Below are 23,214 nucleotides of genomic sequence, written 5' to 3' on the forward strand. Positions count from 1 at the left end.
TATGCTTCCTTAAGCATTTTAAATTATATGTAAGGTGCTATACATTTCTTCTGAGATTTCTCTGCTATTTTTTAGTTTAAAAAAATCCTTCAAATAATCCCTAAGAACACCCTAAATTCCATGAGAAGGAAAGGTGTTTTTACCAAGGAAATTGAGGCACAAGGTGCCATGGAAACTTTGTTTATTTCAGCAAATTTAATGGATCAGGAGAAGTTTTTAAGCTCAGGTTGGACAAACGGAAACCAGTCCTCATTGATTAGTGTTTCTGAGTCAGACGGGCTTCTTTTGCAACAATTGGCAGTTGGTTGCCTTAAACTACTTTTTAAAAAATATTCCATTTATCCCTAAAAATAAAGATACCAAGGAGAAAACTGTAGAGTATTCTAAAAAGCATTTCTTTTTTTAAAAATTTTATTATTATTTTTTTTATTTTTGAGAGAAAGAGAGAGACAGACAGACAGAGTGCGAGTGGGGAGTGGCAGAGAGGGAAGGAGAGAGACAGAGTGCAAGTGGGGGAGGGGCAGGGAGGGAGGGAGACAGAATCTGAAGTAGGCTCCAGGCTCTGATCTGTGAGCACAGAGCCTGGAGCAGGGCTCAAACTCAGGAGTGTGAGATCATGACCTGAGCTAAAGTCGGACACTCAACCCACCCAGCCACCCAGAGGCCCCGGAAAAGCATTTCGATTGCCTGATCAGTTCAGCATTCGTTGCAGCCATAACAGCTATTTCAACATGTAGAAACACACCAAATTAAGAAGTGACATGTATTTAGCAAAAAGGTCATCTTTTCTGTTTTCTAGGACGACGTCAAGGAAGTATCTGGAACCATATTTGAAAACAAATCTTACTCTCTGAATTATAGGCCTTATGTCTGTTCTGGAAATAGTTGCATGGCCAGTGTAATTATGGCTTCTATGAGTCATGGAGGCTGCTCTAGGCACTGTTCATCCTATTTATACTCTCGCCTTGGGACAAATATTCAAAAGTTAAGGAAACAATGACAAAGAGCTATGTCAGGTCGGGTTCAATGGCCACAGCCTCCTTTCTTATAACTCCAACTACACTTAAGGATCCCAACAGACAGGTTAGGGAGAACTTTTGACTCCCTGGAAGTCCCCAGTAGTTATGAGGGGACATGCAGGTAGGTCACCGATTCTTTTGAGGTATGACCTTGCTGGGCTATTATAGAGAATTGGATCCTACTGAAAAATTTGGCCATAGCAATTTTCTCTACAGCAGAATAATTCACTTCACAAGAGAAGTGTCAGATTATTGAATTCTTTGTGCTGAAATGTGCTTTGTACCAAGCTGTATATATTGGACTCTACAAGCCAAATACAGTTCCTATACATTCTGTCTGCCTTCAGCTTATAAGTCATCTTGCTCTGTGGAAATTTTTATACAGTAACAATGTGTTAGTAGAAAGTCACTTAGTATTTTTTTTTCTCTTCAGTTATCAAAGGAAAGAAAGAAGACCAAAATTATGAGAATTGTAGCTTCAAAAATAGAAAAAAAAAATAAGTCCCATTTGCCCATAAGGCAAAACTACCAATACATTTGAAATGTCCTGTCTCCATATTCAGTCTCTCTATAAGTAAGTGTATCTGGCCTGTACCAAACTGTAGGCTCATGGACAGAAAAGACTATTATATTTTTAACTTTTTATTTTTTATAGAGTTTATTTATTTATTTTGAGGGAGAGAGGCAGAAAGAAAGGGAGAGACAACGAATTGTAAGCAGACTCAGTGCTGTCAGCAGACAGCCCAATGCAGGGCTCCATCTCATGAATCCTGAGATCATGACCTGAGCTGAAATCAAGAGTCCACCAACTGAGCCACCCAGGACCCCAGAAGAGACTATTACTAAAGCTATTATCAACAATTAGATCATTAAAGAGTATATAACAAATACTGAAAAACTTCTTTGGGTATAAGAGAGATTGTGAGCCTTAAAATATTCTTTCTTCCAGAATGGAAGAGTCTTTTTGCTGTTCTCATTATTTCAGAAAGAGTCTTTTTGCTGTTCTCATTATTTCATTGTATGTATTATTTATTTCCAACAACTTAATATCGCTTGCTGTGGACAATCTTCTATTATAACTTAGAACAGACTTATCAAAATTCCCCACAGATCTTAAAAGGAAGAAGCTTGTTTGTTCTATCGAATTTTTTAAAAAGGCATTGTAAGCTCATCAAAGAATGAATTAACCCAGTGAGGTAATGAAAGCCTAGCAAACATTATTTTACTCTACGCTCAGTTCATATGCTTCTACATCTTTCTGGTCCCCTGATAATGTTTCATTTGTGGTCTGGTCACTGTCTCTGTCTCTCACTGCCCTTGTCCTTCTAGCGAACATTCGCTACACTATGCAAAGTCCTGTACACCCACAAGCCGATGGTCACACTACTCACACCATCCTCATTTCTCAGAGAAAGAAACAGTCTCAACAGTCTAAACTCCTGCCTCACAAGGCAAGTAGACAGCAGAGCCCAGGCTCAAATCCTGGTTCTTCTAACACCAGTTATGCACATTGTGTCCCAATGATGACTGGTCTCTGAATTAGACCCCCAGAATCCGGTCTGTTGAACTGAAGTCGATCATAGATATCACTGGATAAGTGACTCCCAAACCTTTTTGTACATGTCAATCACAGATTCTTTGGCACGGGTCCTAAATTCAGATTCCTCTGGACTGGGGTGGACCTACGGTGTTTGACTCAATGTCTGGTAGATTTGGAAAGCATGAATCTGCTCCAGATCTTTCTTTATAGATACCAGTGTCTGTGATGATAAGAAAAGATGAAAGAAAAGATGATAAGAAAAGAACCCAGGCTTCTCTCCTCATATCAATCCTCTGTTCCATCATGAGTGACAATAGTCCCTATGCTCATTGACTGTTTTGGGGGACTGTGTAGTTACTATTTCATTTCTCTTGTGTTGCCTTTAGTCACTTTTCTTTTCTTTTTACATTTTTTAATGTTTTTACTCATTTTTGAGAAACAGAGACAGAATGTGTGCAGAAGAGGGGAAGATAGACACACACAGAATCTGAAGCAGGTTCCAGACTCTGAGCTGTCAGCACAGAGCCTGGCATGGGGCTTGAACCCACAAACCATGAGAACATGATCCGAGCCAAAGTCAGATGCTTAACCAACTGAGGCACTAGGCACCTCACTAGTCATTTTTCTTTAGGAAATTGTGAATGAAATGAATGCATTTATTGGGAGATGCCCACCTCCTTTTTTTTCATATAACATTGTGCTTTTCCTACTCTTAACTTTTGTTAAAGGGAACAGAGGGAACAACTGAACCTTGGTGAAAAAAATTAATACACAGATGGTGCCCTCCATATGGGAAAGCATATTTAGGTTATTAAGTATGGTGTCAGTGGCCTGACCAGAACATATTACCCCCATCTAAAATCAAAATTCGTGTTAAAGCACCATGAAAGAGCAACATCATAGTGAAATTCCAAAGTGGGAGTGTACACGACAGGTTAATAGAAGCCATTAGAAGGTGCCTGAGATGCTGCTACATTTTGGGAGTGTGGCATTGGTGAGTGAAAATGGCTAATAATGACACCTGAGCTAGTTTCCTGCTGCAATTCCCCTTTTGTTTATATCTCTATATTAAATGTGAAGGAAAAATAAAGGAATGTGAATTTTCTGAATGCTTTTTAGTGTTTGGGCAAAGAAAATCAGACTGTAGGTCTTTTTCTTGTGAGGGGGGCAGGTATGAGTAGGTTTTCCTTATGGAATAGAGCATTTATATTACATTGTGGGACTCATCATATTAACATTCAAAGCAGACTGCGTTCAAGCTCTTCCTTTAACATGGAAGAAATGGAACATTTCCTTCTAATTATTTGCAGACATCATCTCCTACGTTATATGGTGAATTTTAAGAAAAAATAGCCTTCTTTCACAGTGCACTGTGTTTCACAGCCCCACCAGTAATGCCTTACGTGAATTAGATGGGAATGTTCTTTGAATGAATGATGTGGCTGATTTAGAACTAGACAGTGGCCACTGGTTAACACGATTTTTCTGAGGATAGGAGGAACACTCACATCTGAGATAGGGCTCTCAAGAATGCTTAAAGAAAAGCATGGCACTGCTAACTAGTTCCAAGACTTAACTACCTTATATCATGACTCTCCCATGTTCACCTTGATTATCAGAGGAGCTCTGTTTTTAACCCTGAAATTGTATTGCACTATTAAAAGTGTTCTGATGTAAAGTAATTTTTGTTTTCCCCATTTGAATAGATTCAGAGCCATAGGAGATTTCTGTTAATATTAGGATGAACCCTAGTGGGTAATAACTATTGTTAATTACACCTTGATAGAACACTTTTCCATTTTCTTAAGTGTTAAAAGCCAAAGAAACAGAAACAAAGAAGATATGGAAGATTGCATGTGGTTACAATGACAGACCTTCAAAGACTTACGGCTCTGTATCCACCGATGCATTTCATAATCATTTGTGACATCCTTATTGTAGGCATGGCTGTTTCTACGGCCACATACTGGCTAAAGTCCTAACCAACTTACTGCATGTTGCACTGCGTGTTGCACTGCCTCTCCCACTGCTGACTGCTTGCTCTGTGATTGGAGAAGTATTAATTTTACCTTCAATGTGATCTCTTAGCAACAGGTAAGTGAAGGAAAAGAAAGTTGGAGATTGCAGCCCTGATTCCAGACTACAGAGTGAAGACAATTTTCTGTAAAGTCCATTTAATTTAAAATCTCTTTTCTGCCTCTCAGACAGCCTTACCACTAAGCACTGCTGTTAAAGTACTGCTCATTCCACCTTACCAAGAATTGCTCTCCTGGTTGTTACAATGACTCAGAGCCAAGTACACTAGACTGAAGCTGCCACATGGATCTTATATTTATTGCCAATATGCAGGGGAAAGGATAAGAATAAGTCAGATGTCTGGCGTTCCTGCATCACCAGAGGAAAATAACATGCTAGGTTTACACAACATCCCTCCGAGGGGTGTCCTACTTCCTCACAAAGGCACTGTGGGGTGATAAAATACATGGCCACACTATTTAACAAATGAAATTCTAAATTAAAAATCTTTAACTACCGTATTCAAAATCAGAGTTAAGTCACCTTGAGAACTGTAAGCAAAAGGTAATGATCTTAATGAATAACAATGTGAGTTGTTCACAATATACTGGTTGAGAAAAGCTATGAAATGATGTGTAAACTGAGCCTCTATCACGTTAGTATCATCGGTGCATATGTGTCTACGTTTCTGTATGGGTGTTTTTTTTATGGATTTAATTGTATTCCCCAAAAAGATATGTGGAAATCCTAACCACCCCTCCCCTTACAGAATGTGGATTTATCTGGAAATTAGGTCCTTGTGGATGCCTTTAAGAAGAGGTCCTATTAGAGTAGCATGTCCCCCCTCTTCTGAAAATATTTTTTTAAGGGGCACCTAGGTGGCTCAGTCAGTTGAGCATCCAACTTCAGCTCAGGTCATGATCTCTGCGTCTGTGGATTTGAGCCCCTCATCAGGTTCTGTGCTGACAGCTCGGAGTCTGGAGCCTGCTTCGGATTTTGTTTCTCCCTCTCTCTCTCTCTGCCTGACACCTGCTTGTGCACTGTCTCTCTGTCCCTCTCAAAAATAAATAAATATTAAAAAAATAATAATAATTTTAAGTTTATTTATTTATTTTGAGAAAGACAGAGAGCAAGTAGCAGAGGGGCAGAGAGAGGGACAGAGAGAGAATCCCAAGTAGACTCCGCCCTGTCAGTGTGGAGCCCAATGCTGGACTTGAACCCATGAACCATGAGACCATGATCTGAGCTGAAACCAAGAGTCAGCTGCTTAACAGACTGAGCCATCCAGATGCCCCAGGACAGGACCTGAATCCAATATGACTGGTATCCTTATAAGAAAAGGGAAAATAATGCAAAGACAGGCACACAGGAGAAACACAAGAAATGTGGTTGGTGTCAGAAGCAGAGAGTCAAGCAGTGCAGCTGTGAGCCAAGGCGAGCCAAGGATTTCTATTTTCAGCATAAGCTAGCAAGACACAAGGAATAGTTGTACTTAGAGAGTTTGGAGGGATTGAAGCCCTGCTAACACTTTGGTTTTGGACCTCTAGTGTCCATATGTGAAAGATTAAATTTCTGTTGTTTTAAGCCACCCAGTTTGTGGTACTTTATGGTGGCCCTTAGAAACTAATACAGTAATGTATACACACACACACCCCAGACATGCATCCTCACTCCCACCCAGAACATTCTTAACACACTCATAGGTGCATAGCAAAATGAGACTACAGGGACAAGTGTCAATATTTGAAAAGTTGGTATTTCTGTGCGATTGGAGGAAAGGTGACTTTTTAAACACATATTGTTTCCGAATTGTCTATACTAAATATATAATTCTGTTGTAATAAAATAAGTAACAAATAATCATAGAAGGGTTTCTCTTCAACATGGACAAATGAACAGAAACATAATTTCATGTGGTTTTCTTCTATTGATAATTTACATTTCTTTGCTCCTAAAATTAAAACTTTTCATTTTGAAAACAGTACTAATACTTATTTCATGGCCTCAAATATACCGTTGGGCCTTTTTACCTGTTGTTTGATATATAATGTACTAGAGTAGTCATGTAAAACAAAAAAAACAAATTGTTTTGATCTTTCAATACATTTTTATAGACTTTGTGTTAGTATGATATCAATCTTGAAAGTAGCACATATGTTTCATTAGGAACTGGGTTGAATCTCCTCTCCAATTACTACGAACTCTTTGGTTGTTTTTTTTTTTTAATGTTTTATTTATTTTTGAGAGAGAGACAGAGACAGCATGATCATGGGAGGGGCAGAGAGAGAGGGAGACGCAGATTCTGAAGCAGGTTCCAGCCTCTGAACTAGCTGTCAGCACAGATCCCGATGCGGGGCTTCAACCCACGAACTGTGAGATCATGACCTGAGCCGAAGCAGGGCGCTCAACTGACTGAGCCACCCAGGCGCCCCTCTACGAGCTCTTTGATTTGAGGCAAATTTCTAAGTCTTTCTGAGGCTAAAATTTTTCATTATAAAATGTAGACATTAATAAAAAATCAATCAAACAAACAAACCTACATTCCCTGGGATGTTACGATTTATAAAAGAGATAGCATATAGGAAACACTTAGTCCAATGTCTAACACATATATGCTCACTAAATAGTAGATATCATTATGCTCTACAGAATAAGACAGATAAGTTAAATAGTGAACATATTACTTTAACAATCTATCCCCTTGTCATGAAGGAGGTAACATCATTCTTTAAAATCAGTTACCCATTGCTTTGAATGGAAGCATAGCCATGTAATTTGTGCTTTCCCTTTTAGCAGTTACTTAACCTGAGAATCAATTTGCTCTACACTGAAATGGAAAAAAAAAAAAAAAACTATCTCATTTGAATAGTTCTGGAATAATATTAATAATGCTAATGACTACTATTATTTTTTTTGAGTCCTTATGATGTGTTAGGCCCTAGATTAAACACTATGTGCATAGTAGCATATTTAATTCTTGCAAGTCTTTGTGAATTACTTTGAGGAATTAACCCTTAGGGGTTAAATGTAGGAGAGCCATATAAATCTAGTGGAGTAATTAGTTGGTTTTAGAAAATAAGTAATTGTGTACTTGCTTGTATTATACTTCCTTTTAACTATCTAAATAAACTTCTTGAAAGAAAAAATAATACATATATATAATTTTTCCTGCCATTATAGTAATATACATCTATTCACAGTTTTGACAAATTCTTTGAATAAATGAATACATGAATGAGTGTGAGAACTAATAAATGAATAATAACCTGTTTGGAGGTATCTGAATTTTCAGTCATATTTAAGATTTGTAGGCTTAACGCAGTCTTTGTTTTTTAAACTGCATTTAAATCTTTATACTCTCAGTGTCTTTTTAGACGTTCATTAAGGATTAACTCAACAAACATACACATATATAATTATACACACATATACTCTGTATATGAACATACGACATACAGTAGAATAAGTAACATATACATTATTGCACAGAATATGCAGTTATATATTATTTTCTAAAAAACACCAACAACAAAAGTTGATGGTTCCTTCAATGTTTTTAAAACTATGAAAACATGTTTAAAAAATATTTGCTTAAAATCCTCTCTTGCACTTTATACCAAATCAAAATGCACACACAAAAAATCAGGTTTCATGGGACATACACACAGAAACGCAAAATTACATTTTGTATGGCCCTGTGGCATTTTCACAAAATGGTTCTGAAAAAAATATGAAGAAAGAGTTTGAGGAGAGGATCATGAATGTAGAAAGAAATTGTTTTTATTGATTTTCCTTGGCAGTACAGTTCATAACACGAGGACTAAATTTATGAAATCAGTTGATTTGGCAGGGAGAAGCTGGCTACCTTTACATCTCAGAAAGCTGGCTCTCATATCCTTGTGATTATTAACTTCTGACTTTCAGGCCTGTCTCTGATGTCTAAATGATAAGAACCGGGATAAAGGAAAAGGATAATAGATATTTTAAGTGAACAAGAAAACTATTATTTTTAGAACATTCTGTACCAAGATCTTAGAATCTATATTGGTTCTTTTATATATTATTATTTTTTTTTTGCACACAATGCTACCCTGTTACAACAATAAAAATTTGAGTTGGAAACACAGAGATAAAATGCAATATCCTTAGTGCATTCAGATGTATCCTATTGTTCTAGGATACACTCTATTTTTTAAAAATGTTGGAAATTATATGGTGATGGTAGATGGTTATCATACTGTCAATGGCTTTTGGTTTTCTGATAACTTTACAAAAACCAAATCTTAGATGCCGTCTTTAATATCGCAAGTAAGACCTACACAAACTATACGAGAATCTGAAACAATCTGTAAGGATTGTTTCTTTGGATGTTAAACAGTTGCAGAATCCACTGTTACTCTCCCTTGTGTATGGTTCTATTTCCATTTGCTTTCTGACACATTATTAAATGCAATCATAAAGCAGAGCGTTTCCTGGAGCAGAGAGAAGCCGAAGGAAATTATGTTACTCAGAATATCCTAAATTCAATAAACAAACTCTCTGTGTATATGCACAACCAATTTAACTATGTTGACTCAATTGGTCAATCAATTCTGATTTAAAGCAAAGGTCAGCTCAGTCAAACCAACAATCAATTCAAAGAAAATCAGTAAAAACTTTCACTTTCAATTTGCGTGCTTTGAATATTACAGGTGAAGCAAGAAAGATGAAAAAAATGTAAGTTATGTAATACTGAGTTTAAGATTAGTGCATTTTAGGTTTGTTTAGTAAAGTGCTCTTTTTACTCTTTCTTCCCCCAGGATGTATATGCATATATATACACACATATATACACACACACATATATACATATTTACAGATATATGTATATATACATATTTACATTTATATATGTAATACATTATATTTACATATATAATATAATATTATTTATATCTGTAAAAGAAAATTCAAGTGCAAGAGAAATATTTTTCTTTGAGAAAAATCTAGATAAATTTTATAATAAAAGAAAACAAGTATTTTTTAATATCTTGTTTTTAAGAGATACTTTTTAAAATTTACATATTTTTGAGAGAGAAAGACAAAATGCAGAGGAGGAGGGGTAGAGAGAGAGAGGAGACACAGAATCTCAAAGAAGGTTTCAGGCTCTGAGCTGTCTGCACAGAGCCCAATGAGGGACTCGAACCCATGAGCCATGAGATTATGACATGAGCCTAAGACAGATGCTTAACTGACTGAGCCATCCAGGTACTCCATGATTTTATATTTTCTAATAGTTACAGTCTCGGACAAAGAAAGATAGGATCTTTTAGGGGAAAAAAAACCTAACCCACTAGAAGAAAATTAAAAAAAAACTATAATCTTTGGCTTTTGCATTGTCATATCACTATCTGAACACTGTATATGCTATGATTTAAAAAATAATCAAACAAGGAAGTGAAAAAGATTTCATAGACCATGCATTGGTCAGAGACAAATCTAATGCACTCTTTCTCATCAGGTAGCTTCTGCTAAAATAGATGTTAAAATGAAATCACAGATATTCAATCCAGAGGACCCCACAAATGCACAAAACACAAACTTGTAAGAAAACACAAAAACTGTAACTTAAAGCTTTCTTGTAAACTATGTGCACTTTACAATTTTGTATTCCATAGAAACCAACCTGACAATAAATGGATGTCAGTGAAGAGCGTAGGCCTGCTCTTTCAAAGAGAAGTTTGTATTGTGACATGGTTGCAGCCTGGGTTCAGAAAGGTCTGGAGAGACACTAAGATTCCCTCTCATAAGTGTCATAAATTAGAGAGACATACTTAACAACCTGCCTTGTGTTCTTGAGAACCACGAAAACTTTCCTTAAATTCATAGTGATCTATAGGCAGAATGTGTGCCATGTGCTTATTGCAGCGAAGGTTGAGTATTAGGCATTCATCGAAGGACAGCTACTATTGTTATAGAGACATTAGGGAAGTTAAAGCAACCATCCATCAACATGATGAAACAGTCTTGTTCTATGAAAACCATAATGAAAAATTACTAATTTAAAAATACTGTAATCAGATTGCAAGAAGAAATTACACATTAACCTTCAAATACACTGAGATTGAATATTTTTAGGTTTTGGAGATGATATGAAATGCTTGGCCCTTGGGGAGTATTTAAAACTTAAGGCATATGGACAGTATTAAAACTATGCACAGAATTAGCCTAAGTAGATGACAAGGACCTGGTAAAACGAGCTTTGGCGGATATCCAATAACAAATCATAAAAACTGTCCCCTCAAGGGACTTTAATTAAATGTTTGGCCACTAAGGGCCATCCAAACAATATGGCATTACACAATCAAAACCATTTAAGAACCTAATAGTACTGGGAGCTCTTTGGAGATTCAAGAAGTAGGGGTTTCTCTGAAAATTAAATGTTAGCAAAAGTATAATTAAGTGACCTTAAATAAATTAACTCTCCGTGGGTGGGATCTTAGTTATTTACATGTTAAGGGAAATCATTTATCATCATAGGAAGATACCTAGTCCCATAACCAAGATTGGCGACTATGCATCCACAAAAAGTCTACACTTTATCTGTATGTACGAACAAAGGTAAATTGAGTTTATTACCAAATAAAGCTGACTTATTCTAGGTAGAATTTAGCCAAACTAGTATAAACCCTAGTGTAAAGATAAAACTCCTTTTAATGGAAATTAACACAATCCTTACATTTTTTCGGTCCAGTCTGCCTGATTAAGCATATACACTTATGCCCACAGAAAGGCAGGCTGTCTTTAGTTTTCATTATACCTGAATTATTGTGTAGTTTTCTAACTTATCTTGCCTTACTACTGTTCAATCTCTTCAATTTTGTAGAAGAAACCTAGTGTAGATGATCTTGAAGGTTTTATTCAGCTTGACATATGTGTAAGAAAATAATAGTTATATAGTAACAATGCAGAACATTTCACTTATCTGTATCTAAATCTGTGAGGATTATTTTATTTTATGATATGTTCAAAACTATGTAACTCATATCATTTGGGGGGCAAAGAAAACACATTAAAATGACATGAAGCTTGATCATTAGAAGGAAAACAATTATATAAATAGTAATGGAGATTATAAATTAACACGACTAGTATTCTCATTATATACCATTTAACTGTTATGTTCTTAATGACTGTTGAAATAAGGCTGAGGGGTACACCCAAAATGATTTTTAATTACTACTATTAATTTTTTAGTGTTTATTTATTTTTGAGACAGAGACAGAGCACTGCTGGGGGAGGGGCAGAGGCAGAGAGAGGGAGACAGGGAAGCTAAAGCAGGCTCCAACCTCTGAGCTGTCAGCACAGAGCCTGATGCAGGGCTCAAACTCACGAGCTGTGAGATCATGACCTGAGCCAAAATCGGTTGTTTCACTGACTGAGCCACCCATGCGCCCCCCCGCAAAATGATTTTTAAACAATAATAATTATACAGTATTGTCAGAAATGTTGTTGGGTAAAAAAGTGATTTGATTTATATTATTTTAAGAGCATGTGGTTTAAGAACTTTTGAAAATCATATGGATACTCATTGTCCTCAATGATTCATGGGACACTTCTCTGAACGAAGATTTCTATCAGAAATGATTGTCATTTCAAGTTAATTCAAATATAAATAACCATAGACTTCTAAAATAAGAAATAAATGAAAGCAAATGCAAAAATGATCTGAACGTTAATGGTATGATGTATTAAATCAAGACAAACATCGCAGTTTTCAAGAGTCAATTCTAAGGGAAAAATTTGAAATGTTTCCTAATCAGCACACTTCTTTTTAGAAGGGGAGAAACAGTTGCTTCACTTACTATCGACTCTTGTACTAGGGCCTACGTTTTTTGCCCTATAGAAACGGAACAAAAGTTCTCAGTCTGCAGTCATCTATGCATGGCAGTGACTGTCAGACTGTCAATAGTTTCACGAGTCTGTGCATCATTGCCTCTGTGGATTCTTCTGCTTGGCCTGGCTTATTCTATTGTTTCTCTTTGGAATGACTAAGTCTCGAGTCCTCTACTCAAAGCCTCTATCATTATCTGAAGCACATTTGTCTATACGAGAGAGTATTTATTAGGTTTGCCACTAGATTGCCAGCACAGTTGGTGTGAAAGCCTGCCAGGCAATTAACTTCATTCAGTCATTTTCAAAAATATGACCTAGATTATAAGAAGGTCTTTTACCTCCTTAATTAAATCACTTGTCAGATTATATTTATTGTCCTCAGGAAGGTCATTAAAATAAAAGTAATAAAAATTTATAAAATCATCTTTGTCACTAAATGTCATACATATCACTTACTTCTCAAGGAAATGCATTCTGCCTAACTAGATGATTATTATCCACTTATATGTCAGATTTATAAGTTCTTGGTTAAATTCAGACTGGTATAGATAAATAAATATTTAACAAAATAAAATAATATCACTTCTACAACCTTCAGCAATATTTAAGATGAATTCCAAATAGTCTTACTCTATTCAACATAATAGGTTAAAAGAAAGAATGTAGTAATAACTCTAAGTAAAAATGTATATTACATATTTCTTAGTGCAGATATACGTCTGTCTAATATTAATTGTCAATTTTTGTGTTTGTTTTTGTTTTCTGTATGTGTGTCAGGGGGAAAGGGGTTGATGACTGTGTCATAGCAACCTAAAATTTCCCCTGGTTCTCCTATACTAAAATTTTCATTACTGCAAATTCTTGTTTGATAGCAGATTCTTGTTCAAAGTCTTATTGTTTTCAGTTTTCAAATGCCATTTCAACTTAATTAGATATTTAAATCCTAAGAATCTTCTGTGAGTATCTCCTAGGGATTTCTTTCTTCTTTGACTCCTATCATGCTTTTTATGATTCTCAGGGCATTTAGAAAATTTAATTTTGGAGGGTATATCTCCCTTTTGAGAGTGTAAAGACCCATCTGATTGTGTTCATAGAGTTCACCATTCTGATTGTGTGTAGTGTATTCAGTAGGTGCTAAATAGATGCTTCTTGCATGGATGAAGAAATCATTGGTAGCATTGATGGGTATACACACACATATATGAACTTACAAATGTGACTTTTTAATAAAATAATTTTTCTACACCAGGCAATATTTTTACTTGATGGATTTTTTTCTGATTGTCTTAGCTCTCTTTCAGAGTGTGTGGTGATACTTTGGTAGTTGAATTCAGTGACAGCATCAAATTCCTACAGTACTACTTGTCATGGGGCCTTCCCATCAGAGGTGAAGGTATATCATCATCTTAGGAGCTGAACTGACTCACAGACACATCAGCAGTGTTTTTTTTTTTCTTCTCTAATCACTAATACAGAAAAGTCAATATATGTTTATGAGTAGAAATTCATTCAATTAATCCCTGAATGCGTGGGTTGTTTTCTCTGAATCAGTACTGTTAAAAATAACAATATTTATGCACATTTGGATATGTTTTTATGAGTGGACTTAATTGGAGACCAAACTTTTTTTGTAAACACTAAATTTTGTAAAAATAAGCAAATTCTTAATATATCAATAGGGAAATCAAGATTATGTTTGGTAAACACATACATATTTACAAGGTTTGCCTTATTTGTATATTTGGTTAATGGATGGAAACTTAAGAAAATGTCATAGGCATAGAATAGAAGCACCCCATGATTGTAAAGATAAAGGTGACATCTGGAATTCACATAAAATACACGTCTTCTCTTTACACTGGAGCTCAGCTATGTTCCAAGTGGGTAGAGTATCTCCAAAAAGAGACCTAGTGATCAATGATATTAACAATTAAATGGCAATCTAATTTTCCTTTGTAAACAATATACAACAAATGCACTGGATATCTGGCTTCTACTCCTGGAACAAATACTACACAGTATATTAACTAACTTGAATTTAAATGCATACATTTAATTTAATATTTTTTAATGTTTATTTATTCTTGAGAGAGAGACAGAGCATGAGCAGGGGAGGGTCAAAGGGAGACGGAGACACAGAATCTGAAGCAGGCTCCAGGCTCTGAGCTAGCTATTAGCACAGAGCCCAATGCAGGGCTTGAACTCACTCACCATGAGATCATGACCTGAGCCAAAGTCAGATGCTTAACCTAACCAACTGAGCCACCCAGATGCCCCTAAATAAATAAATTAAAAAAAAATGAATGTTCTCTCTATCTCAGATTCATATACCTTAAAATTAATATGAAATTTGTGATTAACTGATTAAATGCATCCTTTGGGTTCATGATTTCATTAGTTTGTTTCTAAGATGCATTCTTATCTTCAAAGGAAAAACACTATAACTGCAACTGACTTAGTTCTAGAAGGTGAGAGTATGACAATGTTGTGCTAATAATTTTTATGGCTTTTCCTCTTTGACAAAGATGAGGAAGGTATCTCCTGTGAGAGTCCTTAAAGAAGATTATATTTATGTTATATTTTTACATTGTAAGGCTCAACTCTAGAACCTAGTTATGAAGCCTTCTGTGTACTGAAGTGAATGAAATAGTTGTCATTTGAGATTTTTAAAAATGTGGTACTGTTCAAAAACATTACAGTACATAATTAGATCTTTAGATCTTTAAATTAGATCTAAAAATTAGATCTTTAATCACCTATTATTACCCAAAGATTTTTCATACCTCAAAATGTGTAGCTGTACACGAGAGATCTTAAAATTTAGTATTTGTAAATTTTGAATTATGGCCATCAGAATGCATATAATTTTTCTATAATTTAAAAACTTTAACAAAGTAAATGCTTTATAAAGCTGAAAACATTGTGATTAAAAACAAAATTAACACTTCTTTTTTCAGTGGGAGGAAGGTATAAAAATGACATTTCACTTAAAAATGAAACATATAAGAAGAAATTAAAAAATATCTATGAAGGAGAAAAGTATCAAAGGTATTTGTGATATTAAAACTAGCGGGTTTCCATGTCAAACCCATATTTGCTACTGTGAAACATCAATGTTTTGTTATTCATACATTCCTATGATATCTAGGGGCCAAACACATAGAGGTAATACCATACAATAATAGTAAGGAACAAAGCCAAAAGAAGACACGGACAGCAGTCAGAATATAACATAAAATGGGATAGAACTAAAACTATGGCAGGCTGATACAAACATTTGAGAAATACCTTATATTCCACATTTTAAAAAAGAAAATAAAATTGTTAAATAATAAACCTAAAAGAGGAAATATTCAAATGAATTTCAGATGTAAAGAGAAATCTGCAGTTAAATTAGCTTAATTGGATTCAACAAAAAGACACTGAAGATATATCTGACCATATGTACCCATCTGGCACCTTTACCCATTCTGCCTTGCCTATATAATGGCAACATGAAAAGGAAATAAAATCTTTAGTCCTGTTGATCTAATTCAAATTACTTCCTTTATGTCAATCAAGCTTCATTTTTCAGTTACTTTCTTGTCTCCTTACACAGAACAGAGGTACTGAACATTTTCAAAATATATTACAAGCATTGGACCTCGATATTTATAAAGCCGGGAATCTCTGTACAAAGTTAATGTGCTTTAAACTAGAGGTTTCAATTTTCTACTAATTGTAAGAGGTCAGTCTATATTATCTTGCTTCTTGTAACCCAAAAATGTTAATTTGCTGTGGCTATTTTCATTTTACATGTTACTCCCAAGAAATTCTGTTTTGATGGTTGGATCAAAAATTGTTCTAGGGTCCAGGTTTTCTACCTCTTCCAAGTGAATACTTTTTTATCATTACTGCTGAAAGTAATTTCAAATAACTAATAAATTTTATTAAGTAACACTATTTTTTACATCATAGTTTTCTTAAAAGTGATGGGGAGGAAATTAACAAAATTATAAAATGTATCTACCAACTCATAGGAAATGAAATTTACCTAAAGGGACAGAAATTTACTTATGAAGACACCTACACATGATAGGGTATGAGACAATAATAGTTGGTAGGTGACAAATAGCAAGTGGGTGTTAAAATACAGTGTTATAAAATTACACTAAAAAAGAGAGTGAAGTGACATGAAAAAAGTAGGGAAATCTCACCAGAAGATGAAGAAATCAAAATGGGTTTTGGAAGATACAAAGGATCTAAGTCAGTAGCATTTAGAGAAGGATGATGGAGGAGGGGGAAATATCAGGAACAAATGCAGGAGGCATAAGACGAGTTTGCAAAGGTAGGCTGGGATCATTTGAATGACTATGTTGCAAGATGGGAATTGTACAGGACCAATGAGTGAAGGTCTTTAGTAGGGTTGGTGCTAAGAAAATGGCAATGGGTTTGCTGAGTTGTGGAAGTACGAAGTGGGAAGGCAGGGAGGCTGGCTGGGGGGACTCTGAAAGAATGCGGCATTGAGGGGCATGAGGCTCCTAAAATCATATCTAATTTTCAGCATCTATAAAGCAAACCATAAGTTGCCAACAGAAAAAGTATCCTAACTGTTGCAAAGAGAGGGTTTGGAAAATGATTTCTCAAAAAAAGGCGGGGGCATCAAAGCTCTGGTGAAAATGTAACTGAATTTCTTAGAATAGATAACAATCAAAACATAGTATTTGACTACTTAAAAGGAAACAAAAAAACAAACTGAGAAGAAGAACAAATTCATTAAATAGAAAAATTATGAAAAATGTATGTTTATTCTGAAGGGACATAGCTTTCTTATATTATTTTCTTTTTTTTTCTTTTCTTCAGAGGAGTCTGAAATCCAATCTAACATGAGGGAATGCTGTGATATGCCGTACCGTCAGATGCTGGCATCATCAGCAGTTCATCATATTCAACAATGTTTAGAGTGTGTCAGAAACAAAGGTCCTATTGTAATTGCATTGCACATAGATTGTTCAGAATCACTCATGTTTGTCATTTTCTGATTCCTGGTCACTTATACATTTTGTTTCTTGAAGAGCCTTTTACAGCCTCCTACACTGTTGATGGCAATGTAAACTGGTGCAGCCGCTCTGGAAAACAGTGTGGAGGTTCCTCTATCCATAGAACTCCCCTATGACCCAGCAATAGCCCTGCTAGGGATTTACCCAAGGGATACAGAAATGCTGATGCATAAGAGCACATGTACCCCAATGTTCCTAGCAGCACTGTCAACAATAGCCAAAACATGGAAAAAGCCTAAATGTCCATCACCTGATGAGTGGATCAAGAAGATGTGGTATATATACACAATGGAGTACCACATGGCAATGAGAAAGAAGAAATATGGCCATTTGTAGCAAAGTGCATGGACCTCGAGGGTGTCATGCTAAGTGAAATAAGTCAGGCAGAGAAGGACAAATACCATATGTTTGCACTCATAGGTCTAATAGGAGACCAGGAGAAACCTAATGGAGGACTAGGGTGAGGGAAAGAGGTAAAGAGAGTTGGAGAGAGAGAGGGACACAAAACTTGAGAGACTATTGAATACTGAAAATGAACTGAGGGTTGAAGGAGGGGGAAAGAGGTGGTGGTGATGGAGGAGGGCACTTGTGGGGAAGAGACTGAGTGTTGTATGGAAACTAATTTAAAAATAAACTACTTACAAAATTTAAAAAATTCAAAAAAAAAAGAAGAGCCTTTTCTATTTGAGAGAGTGATTTGAGGAAAAGAATAGACAGGTGGGACTCTATATCCTTCAGGAAAAAATATTTTAAATATTTAAGTAACAAAATGTGTTTTAGATTGAATGCATTGCATTATTATCGACTATCTCTCAATAAAGGTAGAAACAAACAAACAAACAAGAAACCTGCTGCATTGTAAACTCCAAGTCAAGAGTCTATAAGTTCCTCCTGTTCAATAATACAGTGATAAATTCCTTTGTGTATTTCTGAAATGTTTATGGTGAGGATAATATCATTACTGAAAGGCTGATGTTACTGAGAGTAGAAGGAATTCTATATCAGCTTAACAAAAACTCGAAACATTGGTTCTGGGATCAAGGTAAGGAAGAGACAGTACTGGTAAGCCAATATCAGTAAGTCATTGGCATGAGAGCCCTTTCCCTCCTAGACCAATTCAACATCTCCAATGTCTTAAGCACAAAACCTGCAGTTGTATTCAATACTAAGGCACAACATTCTATTTACCTCCTATTAGGATATAAAGCAATAACCTTCACACTTAGTTTAGATACTTGCTGAATTAACAATCATCTATAGGGAACCATAGAAAAGCAGTTTATTAGAATACCATTGTTAAGCAAATTAATGTCATCATATTCAAATACAAGCATTGAAGAACTAGAGGTCTTCTATTTTCTGCTGAAAATATATTAAACAAATAATATTGCATGAACCAAATCCCAAGGCCCAAACACATACACATACACACACACACACACACACACACACACACACACACACACGCCAAGAAGGTTGTATTCCTGAAGAGGTGTTAACTCAAGGCTGCTATTATTATGCAACAATGGTCTATATTCTGCTGCTGCACAGGAAAAACATGTGATGTAGTGTTGTTTCATTGTACTTTTTGGGAGTTAAATTTAAAACAAAAGGCATTATTTAAGAGCTTTAATACCTAGATTAAGAAATAAAATCAAACTCTAATGTAATTCTATGAGAGCATCTTAAAAATATGAGAAAAAAATTGAAAAAAGACCATATATAAAATCCAGGGATTATTACACTATGGCTAAAAATTAGACTACTTATCTCTAACTTCAATACACTCCAGCAAGGCACTCTATTTGTGTAGTTTTGGGGATGCTTTCCATATGTGTGGTTCATTCATTACTTCATCAAACATTGATTGTTTAATTCTCGGGTGCCAAACTCCTGGAATACTAGTAACTGGGCATGCATAGATGCATGAGACACAATCTCTTTTTTCAAGAAGCCCACAGTTCAGTGGGAGGGACAGTCATGCAAACAAATTATTATAATAAAGTGAGACGCGCTAACAGATGCTTGTACAATGGTGCTCTGATGATAGACGGGGCATGTTTGCTTGGGGATTCAATAAGCCCTTAAGTAGAGAGTGGTATGTGAGTCATAATTTGAAGAAAGAATTGGAGTCTCCAAGGGATGTTCAATAAAAGTCAATGAGCGAAGGTGATAAATAGTTTTATGAACGAAGTGACGAAGATTCTGGTGCTAGTCACAAAAAAAATACCCAGCTTGAAATATAATAATATGGTAGAGGAAGATGATGTGAAGGCACAAAACTATAAAAGGAAGACAATAGAAAGTAAATTTATGTAGCCCCATTTTCATTCTTCATAAATTATAGATTAAAAATACGGATTCACAGTATTCTTGAGAAAAGTGTATGAATATGTTCTGTGAGTTCTGAAGCACCTAACAAATATTGTTTGTCTAATTATACTTAATTTTGTCTAGTGAGTGCAGGGAGAAGCAGCGGTCACTTAATTATGAAGATGTGCTTCTTAGAAACAGCAAGGCCAAGAGGCAAATTCCACAACTCCCTTTAATATAAATATTATTTCGGTAAAACATGAGGGTCACAAAGTAATGTCTCTTCATATTATGTTATTGTCATTAATGCCCACGAAGGTAATTAAATCTTGAACAAGGGCATTCATGATAAAGCATGGATCATATTTAGGAGATATCATTTACAAGCAAGTAGCACTTGAACTGATTATGTGTCTGCAATCTAATTTGGAACAGATATTTTTATTTCCCCAAACTTTTTATTTATGACTTCCTATAATTGCAAGTACAATTATTATTATATCTTATGAACATTATTTTTCATACTTACACCTGTCCATATACAGTCAGTGTAACAAATAATAATATTGGAGTCTATCTAGTAGACACCAAGAGTGACAAAATCAACATCAAATTCCAAAATAGAATATTTTTATAAGGTATATCTTGAAATTGATGTGCAACGAATCTGACACAAACTGAGCATTTGGCAAGCATCGGCCAGAGGGTGCTTTTCTCTGTGTCTATGTTCCTGAAACATATTCTTGAAGCCAAGCCAGAGTCTAAACAAGAGAACTTCAAAAGGAAGTGCTGAGTACCTAGTGTCACAGCCAGAGGTGGTCCGTAACTGTAAGTATAGATTTATTGACTGATGTAGCAGTCATTTGGTTTTCATTTTTGTTCTTATTTTTGTTTTTGTTGTGAGCAACCGCTTCCCCTATTTTGTTTCTTAGGGTAAATATACTGTTTTGTTTGGCAAACTAGCCCCTTTCAGGATTTAGTCTGTGGGGCTAGTTCCATCCCTAGTTCTAAGGTGGACACAGGATTCTGGCCTAAACCACTCAGCATATCACTTTCTGCCACCCATGTGATTGATTCCTGTACATCTATATGACCCTATTGGAGACAGTGAGACAGTGGTGGAAGGGTTGACCGTTACTATATTTCAATTACAGAAGGCAATGGTTTGTTTAAGGATGGAAACAGAGATCAAGAGATGGAGTGAGTCAAGCAGAGCCCTGGTGACTACATCTGCCTTTGTATCCAGCTGAGGGAAGTCAAATTCCAAACTTTTCAGCTACCCAAGGTGACCAACTTCCCTGTGATTGAAGCTAATTTAGGTCAAGCTTTCTGTCACTTACAATGCAAAGAACAGATATAATCAATATTGACAATTTTGGGTTTTTCCCCCCTGTATGGGGCAAGAACAACAAAATGCAGGGGTTTTTGGTTTGTTTGTTTGTTTGTTTGTTTTGCTTCCTTGACTCTGGCTTCCCTGGCTAGCCTTCCTTATCTGAGTTCCTCTCCTACATTCATACTGGGTCCCTCCTCACTGAAAGCCTTCAACCACCATCTCCAAACGCTATGTCACATGCTGTCAGTGACCATATAGGCAATGAGTCATGCTTATCCATACCTAAATGCTCTTTTTTGTGACCTGACGCTCATAGTTACTCTTCTCATGTCAGCCGGCTTGTTTTGAAGCCCCTTTCAAGTGACAATATAAAAATACGCTTGTAAATTGTACCCACGGCTGGCTTTTCTGTTTCTAGTTTACAGATGAATTACACTAGGTCATCAGAGTTGTCTTTTTATTCTCAAAGTGTGCTTTGTCCTTTTATATCACGGAGCTCTGTCAGGGCAAAATTCTGATAGGACGTTTTTACTAGATCCTTTGGAAGAAAAGCTTCCACGGCACTGGGTTAAGTGCATTTCCTTTGTTGAGTGTCAACAGCAGCCTTACTTAAGGAATTCAGCTTATCCCTTTTTTCTCAACAGCACCGGTGAGATGCTTTCTTCTGAAGAACTGAGGATCTGGCATATGAAAAAAATCAACAATGTGTAGAGGCTTGAGGCCTCTGACAATTTTTGTGGACATCCCATATAAGTTCACTGGGTTGGAATTAACATGTCTTTTCCTTGCATAAATGAACAGAAAGTCTACAAAGTAATTCTCTCCTAATCAGAGAAAATTAGTCTTGGATTCTACTGACATGGAAAGATTCTAACTGGCATCAAGCCTAAGGACTAGTAATAATTATATTCCCATGGATTAGAAAGTGTCATATGTACATCCTCAGAAGATGTAATCTTTATTACAAATAAAATAACTACATTTTATGCAATATTGTAACACTTGATTATCAGTATGCTTTGGGATTTAATAAATATATACCTCCCTTTCTGGAGACTGCTTATAGCCATAGTTTAAAAATCTAGAAATATCTTCCATTAATCTCTCAATTTTCAAAATTCCTGATATATTTCTATTTTTTTACCTGACTCTTAATAGCGTTTAGTAATTAGCAACTGATTTTGTATACATTTATTTTTAAAAAACTGTATAGAGTACCCATTACTATACTGATCTTGAACTATATAATACAAATAAAATTATGTGAAAGGAAAAAATGGCGTCCCTTTCCTTATGGAATGTATATTCTAACAAATGCTTACACAGGTAAGTGCTTGAAGTTTAGAGGAGTTCAAATACTATGTGACTATATTTGTTATTGTCAAAATGCATAGCCAAACCACAAGTCACCTATGCAAGTGAACCTTGAAAATGCTAACTGGAATAGTTAAATATCTTATAGGTTTGATCATCGTACCTCAGTGAATCTGAGCAGGAGTTCATCTGAATGCTTTTTTAGTAAGATAGAATAAGTGATGTTTCCCATTACATTGGTCATAATGGGCTAGTGCTAATCAAGAATCAGAGTAAATCCTCAGAGAGATGGCTAGAAGCAGAAAAAAACAAAGCTGTATTTTCCTTTCCTTCAAAATGCTGAAGATCCCTGAGATTTTAAAAAACCTGGAAGAAAATGCAAAACAAATATGCATTTGTGGTGTCCTTTCTTTACAAGATTCCTCTAAAATATACAGACTGTTGAAATGTAAAACATGGAACAGAATTCAAACCCTGAAGTATTACAAATATTAAAATTAAATTAAGTAAGGGGTGCCTGGGTGGCTCACTCGGTTAAATGTCTCACTTTGGCCCAGGTCATGATCCCGCACTTTATGGGTTCGAGCCCTGTGATGGGCTCTGTGCTCACAGCTCAGAACCTGGAGCCGGTCTTTCGATTCTGTATCTCTCTCTATGCCCCTCCCCTGCTTGCACTCTGTCTCTCTGTGTCCCAAAAATAAACAAACATTAAAAACATTAAAAATATATAAACTTAAATAATTAAATATTAATTGAAAAAATCAA

General features: G+C 35.7%; 1 protein-coding gene across 2 annotated transcripts in view; it reads right to left on the minus strand.

Moving 5' to 3' along the window:
• PCDH7 (protocadherin 7) overlaps positions 1–23,214 on the minus strand; it is a 412,759-nt gene that overhangs the window by 77,648 nt on the left and 311,897 nt on the right. The window lies entirely within an intron of this gene.

Source organism: Suricata suricatta, chromosome 1 (genome assembly GCF_006229205.1).
Source record: "Suricata suricatta isolate VVHF042 chromosome 1, meerkat_22Aug2017_6uvM2_HiC, whole genome shotgun sequence".
In the NCBI taxonomy this organism is placed as follows: domain Eukaryota; kingdom Metazoa; phylum Chordata; class Mammalia; order Carnivora; family Herpestidae; genus Suricata; species Suricata suricatta.